General features: G+C 40.5%; 1 protein-coding gene across 4 annotated transcripts in view; it reads right to left on the bottom strand.

The window, feature by feature from the left end:
• LOC135526552 (protein diaphanous homolog 2-like) overlaps nt 1–18490 on the bottom strand; it is a 728420-nt gene that overhangs the window by 552499 nt on the left and 157431 nt on the right. The window lies entirely within an intron of this gene.

Here is an 18490-nt window from a genome sequence, read left to right on the forward strand (position 1 = left end):
TTATATTAGGTTAAAATAAGTGTTCATTCAGTATTGTGGTTCAAATAAAAAAAATGTTTGGTCCTCCAATAATCGGTATCTGCGTTGAAAAATCATAATGGGTCAACCTCTAGTATACACTCTCACCAGTATCTAAACCCAAGACAACTGAATAGCACGGTATACACTCCCACCAGTATCTAAACACAAAACGACTGAATAGCACGGTATACACTCCCACCAGTATCTATACCCAAGACAACTGAATAGCACGGTATACACTCCCACCAGTATCTAAACCCAAGACAACTGAATAGCACGGTATACACTCCCACCAGTATCTAAACCCAAGACAACTGAATAGCACGGTATACAGTCCCACCAGTATCTAAACACAAAACGACTGAATAGCACGGTATACACTCCCACCAGTATCTAAACACAAGACAAATTAATAGCACGGTATACACTCCCACCAGTATCTAAACCCAAGACGACTGAATAGCACGGTATACACTCCCACCAGTATCTAAACCCAAGACGACTGAATAGCACGGTACACACTCCCACCAGTATCTACACACAAGATGACTGAATAGCACGGTTTACACTCCCACCAGTATCTAAACCCAAGACGACTGAATAGCACGGTATACACTCCCACCAGTATCTAAATCCAAGACAACTGAATAGCACGGTATACACTCCCACCAGTATCTAAACACAAAACAACTGAATAGCACGGTATACACTCCCACCAGTATCTAAACCCAAGATGACTGAATAGCACGGTATACACCCCCACCAGTATCTAAACACAAAACAACTGAATAGCACGGTAAACACTCCCACCAGTATCTAAACCCAAGATGACTGAATAGCACGGTATACACTCCCACCAGTATCTAAACACAAAACAACTGAATAGCACGGTATACACTCCCACCAGTATCTAAACCCAAGATGACTGAATAGCACGGTATACACTCCCACCAGTATCTAAACACAAGATGACTGAATAGCACGGTATACACTCCCACCAGTATCTAAACCCAAGATGACTGAATAGCACGGTATACACTCCCACCAGTATCTAAACACAAGATGACTGAATAGCACGGTATACACTCCCACCAGTATCTAAACCCAAGATGACTGAATAGCACGGTATTCACTCCCACCAGTATCTAAATCCAAGATGACTGAATAGCACGGTATACACTCCCACCAGTATCTAAATCTAAGACAAAGAGCCAAGACAAATAAATAGTGAGTTCTGTCAATCCATTCTCTGTTCTTGTACTCCCTGACATTTGTCATGTGTAAATTTCTACAATGAAACAAACAAAAATACATTGAATTCCAATCTTGTAAATCACCTTGTCAGATTACCTGACAGAGGGTGGCATTGTAGACGGTATTCTTTCAGATAGACATTGTTTTATTCGTCACAACCTGAAAAAAACAACCTGCCAGCCAAAGTTGGGACAAAAACAAGGAATATGTTATTTTTATTTAAATTGTATTTAACCTTTATTTAACTAGGCAAGTCAGGTAAGAACAAATTCTTATGTACAATGACAGCCTACTCCGGCCAAAACCCGATGACGCTGGGCCAATTGTGCGCCACCCTGTGGCACTCCCAATCACAGCCAGACGTGATACAGCCTGGATTCGAACCAGGTACTATAGTGATGCCTCTTGCACTGAGATGCAGTGCCTTCGATTGCTGCGTCACTCGGGAGCACAAAAGGTGGCATATCAACCTAACCCAGTTACAGGTAGAACTGAATTAACGGAGGTGGAAACAGGGTGAAGAAACCATATCAGAAATGTCTCGATTGCAGTTAAATGATCTTGAATCTGTTCATCTCTGAACTTAGCCGGTTCCACACCAAGCATGTTGCACTAATAGGCAGTTTGGGGATAATAAGCGGCTTCTTTCATCTGGAGGGAAGAGAGGTCTGGTAGCCGTCTCCCGCATGGCAGAATCAAAGAGAAAGAATCTGTCTGGTCTATGTGGGAGGAAGGATGGACATCAGCGAGCTAATGACATTGTTGAGAAAAAACATCTAAGCTCAAGGGGTGATTCTTGTTATAGTGAAAGGATACGTTTGGTCAGTATTGCACAACACACACATATACAACACACACATATACAGTACGTACGTACGTACGTACGTACGTACGTACGTACTGTATATGTGTGTGTTGTATATGTGTGTGTTGTGCAATACTGATACAATCTAGTGTGTTTCTCCTTGAAGTTGCGAGTAGTTTTTTAAATTTAATTTTTTTATAAATACGATCAATGACTTGGACAACATTGATTCTTGGTTTTGTCGGGTTTAACTGTACAGTGCGTCTATACAATGTGTGTGATAATAGGTGTTCTATTGACTTGAATATGATTTGTGTGTGGCTGGTTTGAGTTTTGGTGGCAAAAGCTCAGGTTGCCCAGCCCGGCGGTGATACAATCTTCGGCAAAATCATTCGCAAGGAGATTCCTGCAAAAAGCGAGAGGTTTTACTTGCTCATTTGCTACGTGAGGATTATTTGATTGAGGGCCGCCAGTTTGTGGCCTGAGCCAGTTATCACTTTGTTTTCTATTCTTTGTTTAAAACATGTACGTATGTACGTACATACATACATACATACATACATACATACATACATACATACATACATACATACATACATACATACATACATACATACATACATACATACATACATACATACATACATACATACATACATACATACATACATACATACATACATACATACATACATACATACATACATACATACATACATACATACATACATACATACATACATACATACATACATACATACATACATACATACATACATACATACATACATACATACATACATACATACATACATACATACATACATACATACATACATACATACATACATACATACATACATACATACATACATACATACATACATACATACATACATACATACATACATACATACATACATACATACATACATACATACATACATACATACATACATACATACATACATACATACATACATACATACATACATACATACATACATACATACATACATACATACATACATACATACATACATACATACATACATACATACATACATACATACATACATACATACATACATACATACATACATACATACATACATACATACATACATACATACATACATACATACATACATACATACATACATACATACATACATACATACATACATACATACATACATACATACATACATACATACATACATACATACATACATACATACATACATACATACATACATACATACATACATACATACATACATACATACATACATACATACATACATACATACATACATACATACATACATACATACATACATACATACATACATACATACATACATACATACATACATACATACATACATACATACATACATACATACATACATACATACATACATACATACATACATACATACATACATACATACATACATACATACATACATACATACATACATACATACATACATACATACATACATACATACATACATACATACATACATACATACATACATACATACATACATACATACATACATACATACATACATACATACATACATACATACATACATACATACATACATACATACATACATACATACATACATACATACATACATACATACATACATACATACATACATACATACATACATACATACATACATACATACATACATACATACATACATACATACATACATACATACATACATACATACATACATACATACATACATACATACATACATACATACATACATACATACATACATACATACATACATACATACATACATACATACATACATACATACATACATACATACATACATACATACATACATACATACATACATACATACATACATACATACATACATACATACATACATACATACATACATACATACATACATACATACATACATACATACATACATACATACATACATACATACATACATACATACATACATACATACATACATACATACATACATACATACATACATACATACATACATACATACATACATACATACATACATACATACATACATACATACATACATACATACATACATACATACATACATACATACATACATACATACATACATACATACATACATACATACATACATACATACATACATACATACATACATACATACATACATACATACATACATACATACATACATACATACATACATACATACATACATACATACATACATACATACATACATACATACATACATACATACATACATACATACATACATACATACATACATACATACATACATACATACATACATACATACATACATACATACATACATACATACATACATACATACATACATACATACATACATACATACATACATACATACATATATATATAGACCATATAGTCTATATATAGACTATATATATATATATATATATATATATATATATATATATATATATATATATATATAGACTATATATATATAGACTATGTATATAGTCTATATATAGACTATATATATATATATAGTCTATATATATATATATATATATATAGATACTATATATATAATAATATATAATATATAATAATAATATAATATATATATATATACTATATATATATATTCAACAGTGGGAAGCACTGGAGTCAACAGGGGCCAGCATCCCTATGGAGTGGAACGCTTTCAACACCTTGTAGAGTCCATGCCCAGATTAATTGACACGGTTCTGGGGGCAAAACTCTATTAGGAAGATGGACCAAATGTTTTGTACACTCAGTGTATATATAAAACAACATTAAACAAAAAGTAGCATAGCGATGAATAATTTGAAGGTTAAAGAAACCCTGCTTCTATGAATCAATGTACAGTACGTAATCGATCATATTATCCTCCAGATCGCAATATGCAATCTATCATCATCCAAAATTGTCCAATAGTGTGATTAGATGTTTGAATTGTTTTGTTGCATCACTTACAACATGACTTCCTCCACAGACATTCTACCTGACTTAAATACTACCACCCTTGCTGGGAAGTTAGCAGAGCTGCTTAAATAAAAGGAAAGATTTTACGCAAGCTCAAATTATCTGCACTTACATGTACATTATTCATCCTGTAAAATCTAATTCCCTGTCTTCTTCTTTCTCTCTTTTACCAATTCTGCTCGCTCTCTCTTTCTCTATTTCTTCTCACACCACCTCTCCGACTTGCTTTAATTCTTATTGATCTCTGCACTCTATTCATCTTTGTCCTCTTGCTGTTCTGGAAATGTGGAGGGCACTGACATGACTGGCTGTGCGCTTACCTGACTGACTAATAGACGTTATCAGGCCACTTGGAAAGGTAATCAGCCTACTCATTACTCTGGATTGGAATAACCCCAAAGTGCTCCCTCTTTCTGGGACCTCTTCCCATGACTCTTGGCCCTCTATCTCTCCCATGCTACGGTCTTTCTAGACCTTTTTTTAATTGATAGCAAGTTCCCATTTAGAACTGAATAAATCTTCACATCTGTAGTCAATGCTCAGTTTACAACTGTATTTCTTGACCTGTAACCTCTCCCTTTCTCCAATACACCTGGACCTCTGCTCAAAGCAAACCCAAAGTGTTTGTATGTTTCACACAAGTTACAGACACTTAAATACCCCCAATACATGCTAACCTCTCACCATTACAATAACAGGGGAAGTTAGCATTATTGGGGAGGTATGATATTTGTGCATCAAACTTTGTCACTCATCATTATTCAAGATTCATTCAGGACTATCCATAATCATGGTAGCATCCACATTAATGTAGAAGTGTTTAGACATGTTCTATTCTTATTTACAATTTTAAAAAGTAACTCTAAAATGACACAAAACATTATTTACCATTCATTTCTATGGGCACAAAATAATCTGAAACAAGACCAAAACAAACAGCAAATACATCCAACAAGTTTGTAGTCACAAGCTTGATGTACTGTAATAATTGCGTGCTATGAATATGGGACCAAATACTAAACATTTGACTACTTTATAGACATAAGTAAATTCATCCCAATAATGTTGGTCCCCTAAAATGGGGGGACTATGAAAAAAAAGTGTTGTAATTTTTGAACAGTTCACCCGATATGGATACAGATACCCTAAAATAATAGCTGACAGTTCGCACGTTAACCTCACAGTCATTATATCATTTCAAATCCAAAGTCCTGGAATACATAGCCAAAACAACAACAAAAATGGTTACTGTCGGAAATACTTTTGGAGCTCATTGTATGTACAGTGTGGTGTCCCTCAGGGCAGTAGCCTTAGGCCGTTACTCTTCTCTATTTTTACAAATGATTTGCCACTGGTCTTACAAGAAGCTGGAATGACTATGTATGTGGATGATTCCACACTCTATGTCACCATCCAAAGCCAGTGAGCGCACTGAAATTCTAAATAAGAAGTTACAGTCAGTAACAAAAAAAGGTGATTAATAATAAACTAGTCTTAAATATATCTAAAACTAAAAGCATTGTATTTGGTTCAAAACATTCAAGACCTAAACCTCAACTGGAGTTGTGCATAAAGTGTGTGACTATTGCGCAAGTTGAGGATGCTAAACTCCTAGGTATAACAGTGGATGGTCAATTATCATGGTCATATCATATTAACACAGTTGCTGTGAAGATGGGGAGGGTATTGTCTGTTATAAAAATCAACTGTACTAATTGTTCAGAGGCTCTGGTCTTGTCTGATCTTCATCACTGTCAGGTAATATGATCTCAAGTGCAGCAAAGAAAGACCTAGCAAAGCTGCAGCTGCTTTAAAACAGAGCATCATGCCTTGCCCTTAACTGCACATACGGAACTAACATCAATAACATACAAGCCAGTCTTTCCTGGTTGAGGGTTGACCAGAGAGTAACTGCTTCTCTGGTGTTTATGAGAAATGAAAATTTAGTGATGAAAATTCCAGATTTCAGATAACATTCAGCTCAGACACCAATTCATACCCCACAAGACAGGTCCAAAAGAAATTCATGGAAACACAGTATTATAGTGAGCCATTATCGCATGGAAGTCCCTTCCATCTCCAATTACTCAAACAAACAGCAAAAGTATCTTTATAAAATGGATTTAACATCTCATGGAACCGCAGGGACTGTGAGGGGACAAACGCACGCATGAGGAGACAAACGCACACACAGACACACTAACAAACATATTTTTTTGGTTCTATTGTTTGTGTTATTGTAACAATTTTGTATTGTTTATATATCATTGTATTTAACATGTGTGGCACTGTCCTTGTCTATCCCCACCCCAAAAAATCTCTTCTTTTGACCAATTGATTGGTGTATTTTTCCATATTTAGATACACCCTGTGTGTTTTAATAAAATCTACTTCACGCTTGTCTGATGCTAATTGATGAAATAAGACAAGACTCAAGAGGAAGCCAGAGATCAAGAAGATAAAAACCTTAACCTTACCATCCTCCTCCTCCTATTCCTGCTGGCTTTCGTAGATTCTGACATTACTCTCCTGAAGTTGCCGGTAATAGGTTACAAGAGGAGACTGCAACCTTTCTCATGTGGAATGCCAATATATCTTACAATATCTACCGACATGCGTGCCAGTTATGGTTTGCATTTAATTTATAATAATGTTTTCGTATCTAAAAACCTAAACTTCTATTGCCAACTACTGTATTTAAAATAATCCAAGCCAACAAACATTGTAGCATGCAGGTAGAAAATATCCTGACAAAAATAAATATCACATTGGCTATGTGTGGCCTGTCTGCAACAAACTTGAAACATTGTATCAACTATCAACTTGGGTCTAGCCCGAAGCTTGCTCTAGCAACATTGTATAAAATATTCTGGTCCCTCAGAGTTTCCTGTTCCAGTGAGCTCGGGACAGACACAGCTGTAGGCTATTTTTCGCAAGGGATAAGAGCTCATCAGGTAGACCTATTTTATGATGTTTCCACTGGATCAGAGCATGACATTTTTCCTTTTCACGCTGAGTGGTTATCGACAGGGAGAGAGATGGAAATATTTTTCTAATTCATTCTCAAACTATTGTCATTCTCAATGGATTTTAAAACAGACTTTGTTTGCTTCCTGTCTGAGGTGAAGAAAACATTACTTTGAGAAGCTTCACAGCTCATTAGTGGTGGTGCGTTTAGCCAATTAGAAATACTATCAGATCCGTAAATGGGCACCGAGAAGGCCGGCATCCCGGAGTCGCCTCTTCACTGTTGACGTTGAAACTGGTGTTTTTGTGGGTACTATTTAATGAAGCTGCCAGTTAAGGACTTGAGAGGTATTTGTTCCTCAAACTACACACTAATGTACCTGTCCTCTTGTTCAGTTGTGCACTGGGGCCTCCCACTCCTCTTTCTATTCTGGTTAGAGACAGTTTGCGCTGTTCTGTGAAGGAGTAGTACACAGCGTTGTACGAGATATTCAGTTTCTTGGCAATTTCTCGCATGGAATAGCCTTCATTTCACAGAACATGAATAGACTGATGAGTTTCAGAAGAAAGTACTTTGTTTTTGGCCATTTTGAGCCTGTAATCGAACCCACAAATGCTGATGCTCCAGACAAGCAACTAGTATAAAGAAGGCCAGTTTTATTGCTTCTTTAATCAGTATAACAGTTTCCAGCTGTGCTAACATAATTGCAAAAGGGTTTTCTAATGATCAGTTAGCCTTTTAAAATGATAAACTTGGAATAGTTAACACAACGTTCCATTATAACACAAGAGTGATGGTTGCTGATAAATGGGCCTCTGTAGATATTTTTTTTTTCTTCTTCTTTTTTTTTTTTTTTTAAATCAGCCGTTTCCAGCTACAATAGCCATTTACAACATTAATAATGTCCTCACTATTTCTGATTAATTTGATGTTATTTTAATGGACAAATATTTGCTTTTCTTTCAAAAACAAGGACATTTCTGTATTCCAGTGGAGAATATTGACGCGTGTATTCCAGTGGAGAATATTGACGCGTGTATTCCAGTCGGGAATATTGACGCGTGTATTCCAGTCGGGAATATTGACGCGTGTATTCCAGTCGGGAATATTGACGCGTGTATTCCAGTCGGGAATATTGACGCGTGTATTCCAGTCGGGAATATTGACGCGTGTATTCCAGTCGGGAATATTGACGCGTGTATTCCAGTCGGGAATATTGACGCGTGTATTCCAGTCGGGAATATTGACGCGTGTATTCCAGTCGGGAATATTGACGCGTGTATTCCAGTCGGGAATATTGACGCGTGTATTCCAGTGGAGAATATTGACGCGTGTATTCCAGTGGAGAATATTGACGCGTGTATTCCAGTGGAGAATATTGACGCGTGTATTCCAGTGGAGAATATTGACGCGTGTATTCCAGTCGGGAATATTGACGCGTGTATTCCAGTGGAGAATATTGACGCGTGTATTCCAGTGGAGAATATTGACGCGTGTATTCCAGTCGGGAATATTGACGCGTGTATTCCAGTGGAGAATAATGACGCGTGTATTCCAGTGGAGAATAATGACGCGTGTAAGAGGGGAAAAAGCACATATTCACTGAGTGTACAAAACATTAGGAACACCTGTTCTTTACATGACATGGACTGACCAGGTGAAAGCTATAATCCCTCATTGATGTCACCTGTTAAATCCACTTCAATCGGTGTAGATGAAGGGGAGGAGACAGGCTAATTCATTATTAGCCTTGAGACAATTGAGACATGGTATGGGAGTAAGTGCCAGGCGAACCTGTTTGAGTGTGTCAAGAACTGCAACGTTGCTGGGTTTTTCACACACAACAGTTTCCTGTGTATATCATGGATGGTCCACTACCCAAATGACATCCAGCAAACTTGACACAACTGGGAAGTATTGGAGTCAACATCAGCCAGCATCACTGTGGTATGACACCTTGACACCTTGTAGTCCATGCCCCGACAAATCGAGGCTGTTCTGAGGGTAAAAGGGGGTGTCATGCAATATTGGGATGGTGTTCTTAATGTTTTGTACACAGTGTATTTTCTAGATTTTTTTTTTCTTCTTCTACACAGCAATTCCCATCAGGCTGACCGCTCTGTACAGAAAGTCTACGGCTCTAGTTTCCCTATCCATTGACCTTTACCTCTTGGAAACCAAAGACACAGGCCAAAATAGGTTGCTTAATGACCCTGGCCCAAATCAATCCATTGGGATGATATCAACATTACCACCACCACACCGCACCAATCATGAGGGCAGCCAGCGATACCAAGCAGGCTACTGGATAATTGAGTTTCCCCTTCAGGCCCAGGAAACATAGGCAAATGGACAAAAGAGACCCCAGAGAGGGAGGGAGGGAAGGATTGAGAGGGAGAGATGGGGAAAAAGAGAAATAGAAAGGGAGAGACAGAAAAGGAGACAGAGCAAGAGATGGAGAGAGAGAGAGATGGAGAGGCGGAGGAGCATGACAAATCCGATGGCTAGAGGACAGATACAGGCCTTTTGACCACAGCTGAAACAGCCTCATCTCCTGCCCTTATTGAATCCCGTATTCGTCGATAACAGTATTTCCTGCCAAAGAAAATAGTACTGGGGAGCAATTACCTCAGCGAGCCTGTCAATTTCATTTGGGGGATAGAGGGAACATGGCTGGTGTTCCCCCCCCTTCTCTTCATCTATCTTTCCATCTCTACCTCACTTTATTACTCTACAGTATTGCAATTCATCCCTCTGGTTCTCCTCAACCAGCGAGAGGTGCCTGAAAAAGGGGCAAAAGGAGAGGAAGTGCATGCCAAGGCAGGTTGCACCTCCACATGTCATCTTCACCTATAATGAGACAATAACAAGCTGGCAGCCTCCACTGCCGCCCGGTCCCCCACTCAACAAGAGTGATAGATACATTATTCAAGCTCTTTGTCAACTCACTGAGAAGCAGTGGGGAGGGCCTAGTGTCTGGAACAGTGCATCGGGAGATGCCTCTTTTTCTCTGCCTCTGTCCTTGGCTCTTTCACTGCCTGCCTCTCCCGCCTGCCACTCACACTCGCTTCCTTTCTCCCTCTCTTTGCCCCTCACACTCCCTGCCCATCTTGCCCTGCCTTTCTCCCTCTCTGCCATTCTCTCTCTCTGCCTGCCACTCGCTTTGTCTCTCTTCCTGCCTCTATCTTCATCTCTGCCTCTTTGTCCGTCTCTGATGTGTACAGGAAGGGCATAATTAGGAGCCGATGGGAGTAGATGATAGTAGTGCAACACCATGTTATTCCCCTCTGTGTTATTCCTCCCTTTGTTGTTCCTCCCTTTGTTGTTCCTCCCTTTGTTGTTCCTCCCTTTGTTGTTCCTCCCTTTGTTGTTCCTCCCTTTGTTGTTCCTCCCTTTGTTGTTACTCCCTTTGTTGTTACTCCCTTTGTTGTTACTCCCTTTGTTGTTACTCCCTTTGTTGTTACTCCCTTTGTTGTTACTCCCTTTGTTATTCCTCTCAGAGTAATTCATCTCAGTGTGAGGTCACACAGTGCCATAATGTTCCTGTTAAATTGTTAAAGTGTCATCTCAATCTGTCTAGTCAGATAACCTGCCACTGATATTAGGACTTTTGTTTATGTGGGTGACTGTATGCATTTTAACACCCAAATTTGTGACAAAACTAAATAATTATCAGGCAAGAGGTGATTAAATATCTTGTTGTGCTCCATGTGTGTGAAAGAGAGAGACCGACACTTTTCAACAGCTAATATCATTACGCAAATGCACTCTTAACTTTATGACTCAAAGGAGGAACCTTAGACACAATGTCAACAGAGCGAAGCCACAATGTCAACAGAGCGAAGCCACAATGTCAACAGAGCGAAGCCACAATGTCAACAGAGCGAAGCCACAATGTCAACAGAGAGAAGCCACAATGTCAACAGAGCGAAGCCACAATGTCAACAGAGCGAAGCCACAATGTCAACAGAGAGAAGCCACAATGTCAACAGAGAGAAGCCACAATGTCAACAGAGAGAAGCCACAATGTCAACAGAGAGAAGCCACAATGTCAACAGAGAGAAGCCACAATGTCAACAGAGAGAAGCCACAATGTCAACAGAGAGAAGCCACAATGTCAACAGAGAGAAGCCACAATGTCAACAGAGCGAAGCCACAATGTCAACAGAGCGAAGCCACAATGTCAACAGAGCGAAGCCACAATGTCAACAGAGCGAAGCCACAATGTCAACAGAGCGAAGCCACAATGTCAACAGAGAGAAGCCACAATGTCAACAGAGAGAAGCCACAATGTCAACAGAGAGAAGCCACAATGTCAACAGAGAGAAGCCACAATGTCAACAGAGAGAAGCCACAATGTCAACAGAGAGAAGCCACAATGTCAACAGAGAGAAGCCACAATGTCAACAGAGAGAAGCCACAATGTCAACAGAGAGAAGCCACAATGTCAACAGAGAGAAGCCACAATGTCAACAGAGCGAAGCCACAATGTGGACAGAGCAAAGCCACAATGTGAACAGAGTGAAGCCACAATGTGAACAGAGCGAAGCCAGAGTGAAGCCACAATGAGAGCTGAAAGCATAATAGCTACATTCGGCAGTAGTTGTGTAATAATGAATTGAATCATATTAACAGTCTGTCTCACTAAATAAATGCCAGAAAAAGTGGGGGAATAATGAAACATCTAATTACCTCATCTTTGTGTATGTGATTAATGAAAGTTACCAGAGCGCCCCACTGATCTTACGGAAAATAATACAGATACAATCTCCCGCAATTAGTGCACATCAAGCAGTATCAAAGCCAAGTGGAATTATTTTCTTCCTTAATTTCATCCTCATTAGAGGTTGAGTGACAGGCATGCAGAAGGTGGGGGGGGTGGGGGTGGAAGGACTACAGAAACATGTGCACGCACGGGTTCATGTATGTACACACACAGCCCATACACACACACACCCTTATGTAAACAAACATCTTGAGTAATAGAATGTTTGTTGTATAGCGGTGGCTACCCTAGGAGGACACAAAGGTCAGTGTGGATCAGTTGAGATGCTAGCTGCCTGGACAATGAATTTCTCTAGCACAGCAGCCCTGCCTAAAGGACAGCAGTGGCAGCCCCTGCTGCCTGAAGATAAGGACATTTCATCTGTCTGGGGAGGCTGCTCTCCACTGCTCAGTGAGCAATTTCTCACCAGGACCCCATGGCCATGCTCTTTCTCCATCTCCTCCTCGCCACACTTCTAAAAGAGTTGTGTCCCAGTGGATGGTGTGTTTCATTTCAAGCCCGGGAGAGGAGGAGAGGGAAGGAGGAAGTGATGATGGTAATCACTTGAGTTACTGTATATTTTATTTTTCATACTGAGGCTTTGTTTTTCTTCCTCTCCTATTCTCTGTTACTCCTTCATACCTTTGCAGTAGAGACAACAGTATATCTAGCCACAGCAGTCTTTAAATTCACAGTATCCAAACCACCATTGTCCCTGTGCCCAAAAACACCAAGGTAACCTGTCTAAATTAATCTGTAGCCATTAAATGCTTTGAAAGTCTGGCTCACATCAACACCATCATCCCAGACACACTGGAGCCACTCTAATTCGCATACCGCCACAACAGATCCCAAAATGACGCACTCCCCACAGCCATCCCCCACCTGGACAAAAGGAACACCTACATAAGAATGCTGTTCATGGACTACAGTTCAGCGTTCAACACCATAGCGCCCTACAAGCTCACCACTAAGCTACGGACTCTGGGACTGCAACTGCTCCTGGACGTCCTGACTGGCCGCCCCCAAGTGGTGAGTGTAGGCAACACTGCCCCCCTGACCCTAAACACAGGGGCCCTTCAGGGGTACTTAATAGTCCCATCCTCTGCTACCTGTTCACCCACGACTGAGTGAGCGAGCACAACCCCAAAAACATAATTCAATTTGCAGACGACACAACGGTGGTAGGCCTGATCACAGATGACGATGAGACAGGGAGATGGTCAGTGTTGTGCCAGGACAACAACCTCTGCGTCAACGTCAGCAAGACAAAGGAGCTGATTTGGGACGACAGGAAACAGAGGGCCGATCACACCCCCATTCACATTGACAGGGCTGTAGTGGAGGGGGTCGAGAGCTTCCAGGTCCTCTGTGTCCTCATCACTAAGGATCAATCATGGTCCACACACACCAACACTGTCGTGAAGAGGGCACGACATGTATCTTCCCCCTTTGGAGGCTGAAAATATTTGCTATAGGACCTCAGATCCTTAAAAGGTTCGACAGCTGCATCATTGAGCGCATCTTATCACCACATTCTTATCGGCAGACAAAACAGCCATAGTTTCTCAAATGGCTGCCTTGCCTGGTTCACCAATTACTTCTCTGATAGAGTTCAGTGTGTCAAATTGGAGGGCCTGATGTCCGGACCTCTGGCAGTCTCTATGGGGCTGCCACAGGTTTCAATTCTCGGGCCGAATCTTCTCTGTATACATCAATGATGTCGCTCTTGCTGCCTGTGATTCCCTGATCCACCTTTACGCAGATGACACCATTCTGTATACTTCTGGCCCTTCTTTGGACACGGTGTTAACTAACCTCCAGACGAGCTTCAATGCCATACAACTCTCCTTCCGAGGCCTCCAACTGCTCTTAAATGCAAGTAAAACTAAATGCATGCTCTTCAACCGATCGCTGCCCATACCTGCCCGCACGTCCAGCTTCACTAATCTGGACGGTTCTGACTTAGAATATGTGGACAACTACAAATACCTAGCTGTCTGGTTAGACTGTAAACTCTCTTTCCAGACTCACATTAAGCATTTCCAATCCAAAATTAAATATAGAATCGGCTTCCTATTTCGCAACAAAGCATCCTTCGCTCATGCTGCCAAACATACCCTTGTAAAACTGACCATCCTACCGATCTTCGACTTCAGCGATGTCATTTACAAAATAGCCTCCAACACTCTACTCAACAAATTGGATGCAGTCTATCACAGTGCCATCCGTTTTGTCACCAAAGCCCCATATACTACCCACCCCATATGCGACCTGTGTGCTCTTGTTGGCTGGCCCTCGCTTCATACTCGTCGCCAAACCCACTGGCCCCAGGTCATATACAAGTCTCTGCTTGGTAAAGCCCCGCCCTATCTCAGCTCACTGGTCACCATAGCAACACACACCCGTAGCACGCGCTCCATCAGGTATATCTCACTGGTCACCCCCAAAGCCAATTCCTTATTTGGCCGCATCTCCTTCCAGTTCTCTGCTGCCAATGACTGGAACGAACTGCAAAAATCACTGAAGCTGGAGACTCATATCTCCCTCACTAGCTTTAAGCACCAGTTGTCAGAGCAACTCACAGATCACTGCACCTGTACATAGCCCATCTGCAAATAGTCCATCCAACTACCTCATCCCCATACTGTATTTATTTATCTTGCTCCTTTGCACCCCAATATCTCTACTTGCATATTCATCTTCTGCATATCAATCACTCCAGTGTCTAATTGGTATATTGTAATTACTTCGCCACCATGGCCTATGTATTGCCTTACCTCCCTTATCTTACCTCATTTGCACACACTGTATATAGATTTTCTTTATTCCATGTGTAACTCTGTGTTGATGTATGTGTTGAAATTCTTTGCTTTATTCTTGGCCAGGTCGCAGTTGTAAATGAGAACTTGTTCTCAACTAGCCTACCTGGTTAAATAAATGTGAAATGTGAAATAAATAAAAAAATATTGACTGGCTGCATCACCACTTGGTATGGCAACTGCTTGGCATCCGACCGTAAGGCCCTACAGAGGGTACAACGTACGGCCCAGTACATCACTGAGGAAAAGCTCCCTGCCATCCAGGACCTCTATACCAGGGGGTGTCTGAGGAAGGCCCTAAAATGTTCAAAACCTCCAGCCACCGAAGTAAAACTGTTCTCTCTGCTACCGCACGGCAAGCGGTAACAATGCACCAGGACCCTGAACAGCTTCTACCCCTAAGCTATAAGACTGCTAAATAGTTAACCAAATCGCTATCTGCATTGACCCTTTTTGCACTAACTATTATCGTTATTCATTGTGAATCTATTACTACGTGTTTTACTTTTCTATTATTTCTCTATTTTCTCTCTCTGCATTTTTACTGTTCGTCTACACCTGTTGTTTACGAAGCATGTGACAAATAAAATTTGATTCACATCTTAAACAAGGCAGTCTCTTGATGACAAACCCAAATCAAACAAAGCCAAGGCCCTGTCCTTTGACTGTTCCACTGGATGTCAGAAGGTGAATTCACCAATTTGTAAGTCGCTCTGGATAAGAGCGTCTGCTAAATGACTTAAATGTAAATGTAAATGTATTAAAGAGGTCCCCCCTGGAAGGAGTTCCTAGCCTATTTCAAACAGCTCTAGTTCAAACAGCGCTCTTTCGCCACAACGAACTAAAAAAAATGTAACTTTCTCATTGGAAAAGCAGGACAGAGTGCCTTATGGAACAACAGAGTGCACCTCGTTTGACATTTGACAATATTTTGGCAGCCTCTGCGCAGTGTGGGTGAAGCACTTTCTTTCATGCAGCATGCCAGAACAGTTCTTCTACTGTTGATAGAAATTATAATGCATGTTAATATACACCAGTTTATTAGGTACACCCTTCTCGCACTGGTTAGGACCCGCCTTTGCCTCTAGAACAACCAGATTTTTTCTGGGCATGGAAACACTGCTCAATTGGTATCAAGGGACTTGATGTGCCAGGAAAACATTCCTCACACCCTTACACCACTACCAGCAGCCTGTACTGTTGACACCAGGTAGAAAGGGGCCAAGGACTCGGACAGAAATCGGGATTCGTCAGACCAAGCAACTTTTTTCCACTCCTCAATTGTCCAGTGTTGGAGATCGCATTCCCACTGGAGCGGCTTCTTCTTGTTTTTAGCTGATAGGAGTGGAACCCAGTGTGGTCGTCTGCTGCAATATCCATCCATGACAAGGACCAACGAGTTGTGCGTTCTGAGATTCTGTTCACAGTGTCCCAGAAGTTTTAGGAGTTGGAGCTGCAGGATGCAAATTTCTGCCTGAAGAAGCTGGCCTTAGCTTTCCTGACTGACTGCGTGTATTGGTTCCTGACTTCCCTGAACAGTTGCATATCGCGGGGACTATTCGATGCTATTGCAGTCCGCCACAGGATGGGCAGTCAAACTCTAGACACTGTCATGTGTTAAAAGCCCCGGAGGCCAGCAGTTTCTGAGATACTGGAACCGGCGCGCATGGCACCAACGATGATACCATGCTCAAAGTTTGTTAGGTCACTCGTTTTGCTCATGCTAATGTTTAATCTAACAGTAACTGGATGCCTGTCTGCCTGCTAAGTCATGGCTAAGTGACTCCCCTATTATATATTGTTCATTTTAAACTGGTTTATTCATTCATAACATGGATTTACAGGGATAAAGGATACAATGTTCCATTAAATGGGTTTTAACCGTTTACATAAAATAAAATATTTTCCCAGATAATAAACTCAATTTTCTGGGAGGCATTATTTTCGAAAAAAAAATAAACATTGTTCAGTTGTTGCTTTCATAAGACATACGGTAGCACAAAACAAGCACAAAGCCACGTCTCGCACTCGTGTGATTTGCTAAAATGATATGACAAAGTCTTTACTACATAAGGTCACTCCAATAGAACTATACGGTCACTCCCACTAAGCCCAACGTTGACTCATTGATGTCCCAGGCTTATATGCACTGTACACTCATAGCCTGGGGACAAGGTTACAATCATGTTGAAATACGGCAGTCATTTTCCAACTCGATGCCCTTGGCACTAGACACAACATCTGAACATTACATACGAGCTAAAATGGCATTTGACCACCTTCAGCGGCAAAACACCTTGATTTTAAACAATATATTGTATATGTGGTCAGAAAGTGGCTTTGCGTAACTCTGTCCAGACCCCTCCCTGACTACCAACAAGAGCTGTGTGTGTGTGTGTGTGTGTGTGTGTGTGTGTGTGTGTGTGTGTGTGTGTGTGAGATAGGTCTGACCCCATTTCGTCGACTGGTCGATTGTTTGGTCGATAGGCTGTTGGTCAACCGAGATTTCTTTAGTCGAGCAGTAGCAAAACAATATGTATTTATATATAAAGTGCATTTCGTAAAGTATTCAGACCCCTTGACTTTTTCCACATTCTGTTACGTTACAGCCTTATTCTAAAATGGATTAAATGTTTTTTTCCCCTCAATCTACACACAATACCCCATAATGACATAGTTTTAGCAAATTTCTTAAAAGAAAAACTTAAATATCACATTTCCATAGGTATTCAGACCCTTTACTCAGTACTTTGTTGAAGCAACTTGGCAGCGATTACAGCCTCGAGTCTTCTTGGGTATGACGCTA

Source organism: Oncorhynchus masou, chromosome 32, assembly GCF_036934945.1.
Source record: "Oncorhynchus masou masou isolate Uvic2021 chromosome 32, UVic_Omas_1.1, whole genome shotgun sequence".
Taxonomy (NCBI): Eukaryota; Metazoa; Chordata; class Actinopteri; order Salmoniformes; family Salmonidae; genus Oncorhynchus; species Oncorhynchus masou.